Source organism: Macrotis lagotis, chromosome 3 (genome assembly GCF_037893015.1).
Source record: "Macrotis lagotis isolate mMagLag1 chromosome 3, bilby.v1.9.chrom.fasta, whole genome shotgun sequence".
NCBI lineage: Eukaryota > Metazoa > Chordata > Mammalia > Peramelemorphia > Peramelidae > Macrotis > Macrotis lagotis.
In genome coordinates, this window is record NC_133660.1 from 27324724 (window position 1) to 27333889 (window position 9166).

Here is a 9166-nt window from a genome sequence, read left to right on the forward strand (position 1 = left end):
CTATCCTTAGTACAAAACCACTTATCAATGATAGTTAGAATGGAGTAGGAATGGAAAAAAAAACATCTTAAAATGTAAGCAAGTTTGTCGTCTATGTAGCAGGAATTTTGAAGTTAAAAGTGGAAGACATGGGTAGCTTTGGCAAGAGGTATTTTGGGGAAACTAGAGTTAAAGGGATGAGAGTAACAGTTTAGGACAGGAAGGACAAGGAATGAGATTTGTATTGTGAGAACCATGTTTAGAATCACTTGGATGAGGAGAGTTTGACAGTATGAGAACAATCATTGAGGAATGAGTATAGGCAGAATCTTTTTCTAACCATAGAGGAGAGGCAAGATGCAATAAAAGCAAACATGGTCACTTCTCAAAAGAGCCTCTTCTCATATGAATGGAGCCCATGGATGCTGCCTTCCACTTGAGCATATGGCAGCCTCTTCTCAAATGTCAGCTACCCTGAGTACATCATGGGTCTGACTTGAATTATATTGAGTTGGTACCATTATCTTAGCAGAAGTTCTGGATGCCAGCAAGCAAGAATGGACCAAACTTGTGGACGGACCCTTTGTTCTGCATAGCACCAGATACCCCTTGAGCCACTGTCTCACTGAAGTAATCATTCTGGCTGCTGAGGTTCTTGTCTAAGATATCAAGGGAGCCTATCTCCTGGGTTTTTTAGTCAGATCCAATCAAAAAAGAAGTATTCACTTAACAGACAGCCCATCATCATTTTGGAAGCTCCAAGGTGATTTGGCCATGTTTTGGCTACCACCGTCAACAACATAACAGGGATCCCTAAGCAAAGAGAATATTCCAAGTCCTTGCACACAACTGTTGCCTGAGCTTGTCCATATGCCAGTATTTCCTGTGTAATGTAGATGGAGCTTCGGCCCATGCCAGCCCTCATGGTCTCCACTCCAGCATCAATGAGACTTTTTTCTTCTGCAGTTGTTACTACATTGCCACCTATATCCAGGAGTTTGTCATATTTTCTCCTTGATGTACTAGATCAGGTTGATTTGGAAAACAGAGTTTCTTTGAGAAAAGTCCAGCACAATCACACCCACATGGGCCTGAACCAACAAGCCAAGTCAATACTTGTTGACCTCATGGGGATCAAGGATAGGCCCACACAAAAGCTGCTTCTTAATGTCCTTGGATGCCAGAGAGAAGTCCTTCTTCAGGTCCTCGCAGTCAATGATGTCTGCTAGCTCATCATTCATATTCACAATGGATAGCTTCCCTTTCATTGCTTTCCTTTTGCATGATTCTTGCAAGGAGCCACTAAATCCTTTGCCTTGGTCATTATCTCACCCAGGAAATAGTCATATTCATCCTCCTTGACAAAGATGATACTATGAGAAGAGATGTTGTCCGCTAAGTGACTGCCCATCTTGCCATTGACTGTGATTGGGATTCCACAGAAACCATGCCTTGGCTTGGCTTCATAACATATCTCACACTTGATCTTTGGAATTCAGAACCACAGGGTCAGTGTTGAAGCCCTGTTCATATCTTTTTCACTTTGTGCTCATCATTGGCCTAGAACTCAGGTGCAGTTGTGATGCATAAAGTCAAAATCTCCTATCAGCACCCTGACAATGGCCATTCCAGCCTCAGTTACTGTTTCCGTGGTGGAGGAAACAAGTGAGATCTTCACAATTATCTTCTTGGTAAGGGCTGAAGTTAAAGTCTATTTGGTGTGCTGTGAAGTCTATGTAGCCTGGGAGGATGAGAAAGTCATTGTAGGTAAATCCCTCTTTGCAATTGAAGAGTTGTTGTACCATGAACCCATCATCAGGAACACAAGTGCCCACTGATGAGATAGTCTGTCTTGGCAAAGATAGGACATGGAATAAGGGAAGAAAAAAGGTGGGCCCAGCAACTCCTTGTGGAGTTGATGTTTCTCCCAAAGAGCTATAGACAGAATCTTGAAGGCTAGAGAGAGGTTTAATAAGAAAAAATAGATGATTAGTCTCTTCAAGATAAAAATTATAATGATAAGAAAAAAAGAGGAAGAATGATTTAAGTCATCTATCCTCTATTTCTTTCTTAATTTCCTTTTGAGTGTTTTCCTAATGTAGTATTTTTTCTTGTCTCTTAGAATCATTATGTTATGTTTGATCCATTTTAATCTTCAGGGCATTCACTGTTTTAATAAGTTTTTCCACCCTCCTCTCCTAAGCTATTTATTATTTTTCCACTTTTCTCCAGATCTCTTACTTTGTTTTTTAATTTCTTGCTTCATTCTTCCTAAGTAGTACCTTTATGATCAAGCCATCTTTTTCTACTTTGGCCTTTTTCATAATAAAGCTAAGATACTTTAGCAACCAATATAATGCCTCACCTGGTAGGGGAGGTAAGAGTGGAGGCATGAGAAAAACAGTTTAGACAGTGAACTGTAAAACTCTTGGGAACCAAGGACAGCAAACATGACCCTCCATTCTTCCTGCCAGCTTTCTCTGAGTTCTCTCTACCATCTGCTACTTATAGAGTACCCATACTATGACTATAAAGTTTGCAAAAACTAAAATTTCCAGGAAATCACTTCTAAAGAACAAACCCCAAGTGGGGAAGATCAAAGATGTCAGAGAAAAAGTAGAGATTTGCCCAAGTTCTCCCCCAAACCTTTTCATACACCTTTAAATAATGCCATAAAACCATTCTTGGAGTGGCAGAACCCAAGAAAGGGTGGAAATATTTTTTTCAGCCAGACAGCTCAAAAGGTTGACAGGAAAGCACAGTCTAGGGCAGGCCATACCAGTACAGATGCAGTCCCAGCAAACCAGGAACAGACTTTGAGAGAACACAAGCAGAAAAGCAGTTAGTAATTCTGGAGCTCTCCAGACTCAGATGGTAAGGTGGTTGAGATTCCAGGGTGCTGTTTTCCTGCGCTGAGGTAGGCCTCTGCTGCTTTGCCCATGCTTGATCTGAATCATAGTCCAGGATGACAGTCCCAGGGTGAAAAGAAGCAGTTGCATTGTAGAGCTTATGGTCATAGTGGAGAAGGAACCCTTGTCATAGTCTCAGAACAAAAAAGAAAACCTGTGGTCATTTACAAACAAGAACATAGGTTAGGAGAGCAGAAAACTCACCTCTCCCTAAAACATACCACTTTGAATGAACTGGAAACTCACAGGTCACTAGAAGTATCTCTGAAAACAGTTGTTCAATATTGAAACCTGGACAGTACTCTCTACCCTGAAAGCAGAGATCTATTTTAACAATGAGTTATAAGTCAAGAAATAGCCTGGGAAATGAGCAAGCAGAAGAAAAATTCTGTCCATACAAAATTATTAAGATGACAAGGAAGATCAAAACACACACTCAAAAGAACAAAATAAAGTTAGAGTTCCTATATCCAAAGCTTCCAAGAAAAATGTGAATTGTTCTCAGACCATGAAAGAATTAAAAAAGGATTTTGAACATCAAATACGAGAGTTAGGGGGGGGGGGGATGGAAGAGAAATGGGAGTTATACAAAAAAATTATGAAAAATGGTTCAACAGCTTGATACAGGAGACACAAAAATACTGACAAAAATAACACCTTGAAAAACAAACTAGGTCAAATGATGAAAGAAGTACAAAAAGTCAATGAGGAGAATGCCTTAAAAGCTCGAATTATCCAAATGGAAAAGGGTACAAAAGTTCACTGAAGAAAATAATGTCTTAAAAATTAAAATTAAGCAAATAGAAGTAATGACTTTATGAGAAATCAAGAAACAATAAAATAAAAAAAACTAAAGAATGAAAAGATAGAAGACAATATGAGCTATATAACCTGGAAAAATAGATCCAGGAGAGAGAATTTAAAATATTATTTACTTGAAATTTATCTGAATTAATACCTAAAAACCATGATCAAAAAAAGATTTCAGACATCATATTTATGGCAATTATCAAGGAAAAGTGCCCTGCTATTTTAGAACCAGAACCTAAAATAGAAATTGAAATAATGTCCCCCTTACCTCCTGTAAAAGATCTCAAAATGAAAAATTCTAGAAATATTATAGCCAAATTCCAGAGGTTTCAGATCAAGGAGAAGGGATTGCAAGTAGCCAGAAAGAAACAATTAAATTATGTCATAGTCAGGCTAACACTAAAATTTAGAAGCTTCTATATTAAAGCCATGGAATATGATATTCTGTAGGGCAAAGGAGCTAGAATTATAACCAAGAATCACCTGCTAGTAAAACTAAGTACAATCCATCAGAGATTAAATGGAAATTCAATGAAATAGACTATTTTCAAGAATTTTTTATGAAAAGACTATAGTTGAATAGAAAATCTGACTTTCAAATATAAGACTGAAGAGAACCATAAAAACAAGTAAACAGGGAAGGAGAATCATAAGGGATGAATAAGTTTAAGCTATTTATATTCCTACATGGGAAGAAGATACTGGTAACTCATAAGAACTTTTTCATTACTAGGGCAGATAGGCATATACATAGATAGAAGATACATATATGAATTGAATATGAATGAATGTGATCTATAAAAATAAAATTAAGGGGTAAAGGAGGAATGTACTGGTGAAAAGGGAAAAAGAAAGGTAGAATGATGCAAAAGAGGAAAAAAAATACTTTTATAGTAGAGGGAAAGAGGAAGGCAATTAGGATGAGTGACAGAACCTTACCCTCATTAAAACTAGTTCAAGAAGAATATCTTAGGGGCGGCTAGGTGGTGCAGTGGATAAAGCACCGGCCCTGGAGTCAGGAGTACCTGAGTTCAAATCAGGTCTCAGACACTTAATAATTACCTAGCTGTGTGGCCTTGGGCAAGTCACTTAACCCCATTTTCTTTGCAAAACAAAACAAAAATAAAAACAAAAACAAAAAAAACCAAGAAGAATATCTTACATACTCAGCTGGGTAAAGAAACTTTTCTTATCCTATAGTTATGTAGAGAAGCAAGGGGATAAGAGAAGGAGGGGATGGTGATAAAAAAGAGGGAAGATTGTGGGAGGAAGTAGTCAGAAGCAAAACACTTTTGAGGAGAGACAGGGTGAAAGGAAAGAGGAAAAATCATAAATTTGGGGGGGAGAAGAATAGGATGGAGGAAAGTACAGAATGGCAATAGTAACTATGAAAAAAATTGAAGAAAGTTTCTCTGATAAAGGTATCCTTTTTCCAATATATACAGAACTGAATCAAATTTATATAAAAAATAACCATTCCCCAATTAATAATTGATGAGACATGATCAGTATTTATATGAAGCAATCAAACCTAACTATAGACATAGTTATTAAAAAACAACTATTCGTTATTGATTGGAGAAATGCAAATTAAAATATTTCAGAGATACTATATAATGCCTATTAGATTCACTAATTGTATAGAAAAGAAAAATAATAAATGTTGGAGGGGACATGGAAACAATAAGACATTAATACACTCTTGGTTGAGTTGTGAGCTGATTCACCCATGCTAAAGAGTTATTTGGAACTGTGCTCAGGAACTATCAGGTCTATCCTTTGACCTAGAACTACTAGATTTATGTCTAAAAACAGATAAAAAAAACAAAAAGGAAAGGATCTAAATGTACAAAAATATTTATAGCAGCTCTTTTCTAGTGATAAGAAATTGGAAATTGAGGGAATTCCCATCTTTGGGGGAATGACTGAACAAATTTGTGCTGTGATTATGATGGAATACTATTGTGCTATAAGAAATGATGAGCAGTATGTTTTCCAAAACAACCTGGTAAGACAGATTAATTACTACAAAGTATACAGAATAAAAATAATATTTTAGCCGATCAACTATGACTTAGCTATTCACAGCAATACAATGATTTAAGACAGCTCTGAAAGACTTATGATGAAAGATGCTATCCATTCCCAGGGAAAAGAATAATGGTGTCTGAACATATATCAAAGAAAACTTTTTAAATTTTATTTTCTTAATATATTTTTCATAATGGTTCTTGTCCTTCATTGTGGAAGAAGACCAAAATTGTATCACTATGGGGCAGCCAAGTGGCACAGTGAATAAATAGAACACTGGCTCTGGAGTCAGGAGTACCTGAGTTCAAATGCAGCCTCAGTCACTTAAGAATTACCTAGTGGTGTGACTTTGGGCAAGTCACTTAACCCCCCACTGCCTTTCAAACAACAACAACAACAAAAACAACAAAATGATGTCACTATGCTTGAGAAAAATTATAGTGTGTCCATCTGTGGCTGATGAACCCAATACAAGTCTGGAATGCTCTACCACAGGTTGAGCACAAATAGTCCATTTGAACACCTGGAGTGGGTATTCTAAATTTATATATGTCATGTTTCCTTAGAGCTGCTTCAATTCTACTTTCCTCATAGAGTGTACTGCCCTCACTGATGAGGCCATGCCAGGCTGGGCGGTCCAATGCCAGTGTCTCCTATGCCTTACAATCAATTCTAAATTTCTTCAATGAGACCTTCAGGGTGTCTCAGTAATATGACTGTTATGAAAATATGCTTCATGACTAAACATGTATGACCTTTCTCAAGGTAAAGTGCCAAGCATTCAAAAGTTACTACAGAGAGCTCAACTACGATGGGCTGGCCTTGTTCAAATGCCAGGTGTATGCTTGCCAAAGATTAGTTTATGGAGAACTTAAACAGGGAAAGTGCTCATAGGGGTGTCAGAGGAAATGATACAGGGCTACCCTGAAGCTCTCTCTTAAGAACTTTGGAACTGATGGTGCAGTATTGGAGACCCTGGCACAAGACTGAGACTGTCCAGCATGGCATGCCTTCAACAGAGAGAGTGTTGTAATCTCTGAGCAAGTTCGAATTGAAGGAGTTCAAAGGAAACGAGACATATTAGTTTAGAGTAACCACCTCAGATGTTCACATGGATTATTTGTGTCTGAGCAGTGGTAGAGCATTTTGAGTTCATATTGGTCTAATCAATCACAATTAGACACATTGTAACTCATCTCTATCATAGTGATGCCATTTTGGTTTTCTTCAATAATGAAGGACAAGAACCAACCATGACTCAGATCAAATTGCTTGTTTCCCCATAAGGGGTTTGAGAAGGGAGAAAAGGAGAAAATTTGGAACTCAATATTTGTTTTAGTGTTTTGCAAGGCAATGGAGTTAAATGGCTTGCCCAAGACCACACAGCTAGGTAGCTATTAAGTGTCTGAGGTCTGATTTGAACTCAGGTCCTCCTGACTCTGGGGCCAGTGCTCTATTCACTGTGCCACCTAGCCACCCTGGAACTCAATATTTCCAAAAACAGTTGTCCAAATTATTTTTATGTGAAGCTGTAGAAAAAATAAACTACTAAATAAATTTCAAAAAATAAAGGATCCTGGAGCAAGTCACAAAGATACAAATTGACTATCTTGCATGAGAGCCTTCCAGATCATAATACTACACTGAAGTGTTCAGTGACAGTGAAATTCACTTTCGTACTCCTGAAGGTTACAGAGTAATCAGAAATAGAGGATATAGAGACACAATAGTCCTTTTAAAAAGTATTTGGCATTCTGATGACGGAAAAGGAACTCTTTGATGTTCTTGCTAACCCTTTGGCAGATGACCTTATTCATGAGGAGAAAAAAATTTTTTTAAAAATCCACAAGATGACTGGTTCTGCTGGTAATGAAGTTCTGCTTCTCATTGTTTTGGACATGATATTTTATAGGATAGAAGCATTTCACGTCAAGTGATATAGTTTTAAGTTCAATGATAAGAGCAGTATGAATATACAGTGTGAAATCAATGCCTTTTTAAAATAGGAAGAGAGGCACTACCTACTCCAAAGACTTTTTACAACAAACAGATGTTCAGATGTTTGATCCAGAGAGTGTGGAAGAATTTTACAAATCAAAAGAAACAGATGAAGAAAACGTCTATGACATAGTTGAAATTAATAGTGATTATATATATATATATATATATATATATATATATATATATATATATATATGACTTGTTAGAGGAGGTACCATTTGATTTTATGGAACCAATACCTCCACAATCTAAAATGCTGCAAAAGGACAAGAACTATATTTATATGCGATAGGTTTCACAGAAGCAGAAGTAAAATCTACTGAAGAAGCTTTTGAAGTGTTCTGAAGAAGTCAGAAATTTTCTGAAGAAATCCCAAGAAAAGATGCATAGACATCAATTAAATGATGAATCCAGCATTTCGTATAGTCTATTCATTATTAAACTAGCTCAGGCTCCTTTGAATGAAGATGGAAATAATGTATGACTGGAGAAAAGAGCCAATCACTTTAAGTCAGTTGTCATTAATTGATCTTGCTGGAAGGGAAAGAACCAATAGGACTAAAATAGATGGCAACAAGACTATAAGAAGCTGGGAATATTCCACTTATGGAAGTATTTCAAGAAAACCAAGTGCATGGGGGGTTAACAAGATGGTTGCATATCAAGATCCAAATATTCATGAACTATTTTGAGGAGAAATCAAAGTGAGTATGATTGTATGTAGGAACAAAATCAAGAAAGAATTTTTTAATGATCAGTTTCTCCTTTTCCAATACCTAATATATCACCAATTCCTCTATGACACAGATGACCACACTCGGGGAAGATCATAAGCCTGCCTCCAAAATGCAAAGTGAAATAGTCACACAGTTACATGTCTCCCCATGGCACCATAGTAGCTGGTATAAAAGAAAAGGCATGGGGACTTCTGGCCAAGATGGAGGAGAGAAGACAGGCATAGTTCTAGAGTCTCCTGATCTCTTCCCCATCTATCACATGAAACAAACCTCTTAGAGGAAGTCCAACTCATGGAACCCAGAGAGAAAAGCCAGGAGAAATAGCATCTACCTCAGGATTTCTACTACTATCTAATGGGATGTAACTGGCTTTAACCCCACTTGGGAAAAAGATTCTAATAACTCTGAGGAATTTAGACTCTATTCAATAGAATATACAGAACTAGAAGGGTCAGACACTCAGAATTTTCTATGACTTAAATAGAATGATCTAAAAAAAAACACTACTGCCCTAAAAAGGGGGACAGGAAAGAGAGAGGAGGAGGGAGGGGATTGAATGGGGTAAATCTCATTACACTAAGAGGTACAAAAACCCTATGGTAATAGAGGGGAAGAAGGGAGCAGAAGAGAAACACCTGAATCTTCTTCTCATCAGACTTGGCTTAAAGTCAACCTACACATACTCAGTTAACTTATAAA

At 37.2% G+C, this 9166-nt stretch overlaps 2 pseudogenes; one reads left to right on the forward strand and one right to left on the reverse strand.

The window, feature by feature from the left end:
- Nucleotides 1–364: 364 nt before the first annotated feature.
- Nucleotides 365–6351, reverse strand: LOC141519078 (inosine-5'-monophosphate dehydrogenase 2 pseudogene; annotated as a pseudogene).
- A 124-nt stretch (nt 6352–6475) lies between these two features.
- LOC141519080 (kinesin-like protein KIF23 pseudogene) lies at nt 6476–8422 on the forward strand (annotated as a pseudogene).
- The last annotated feature ends 744 nt before the right edge of the window (nt 8423–9166 follow it).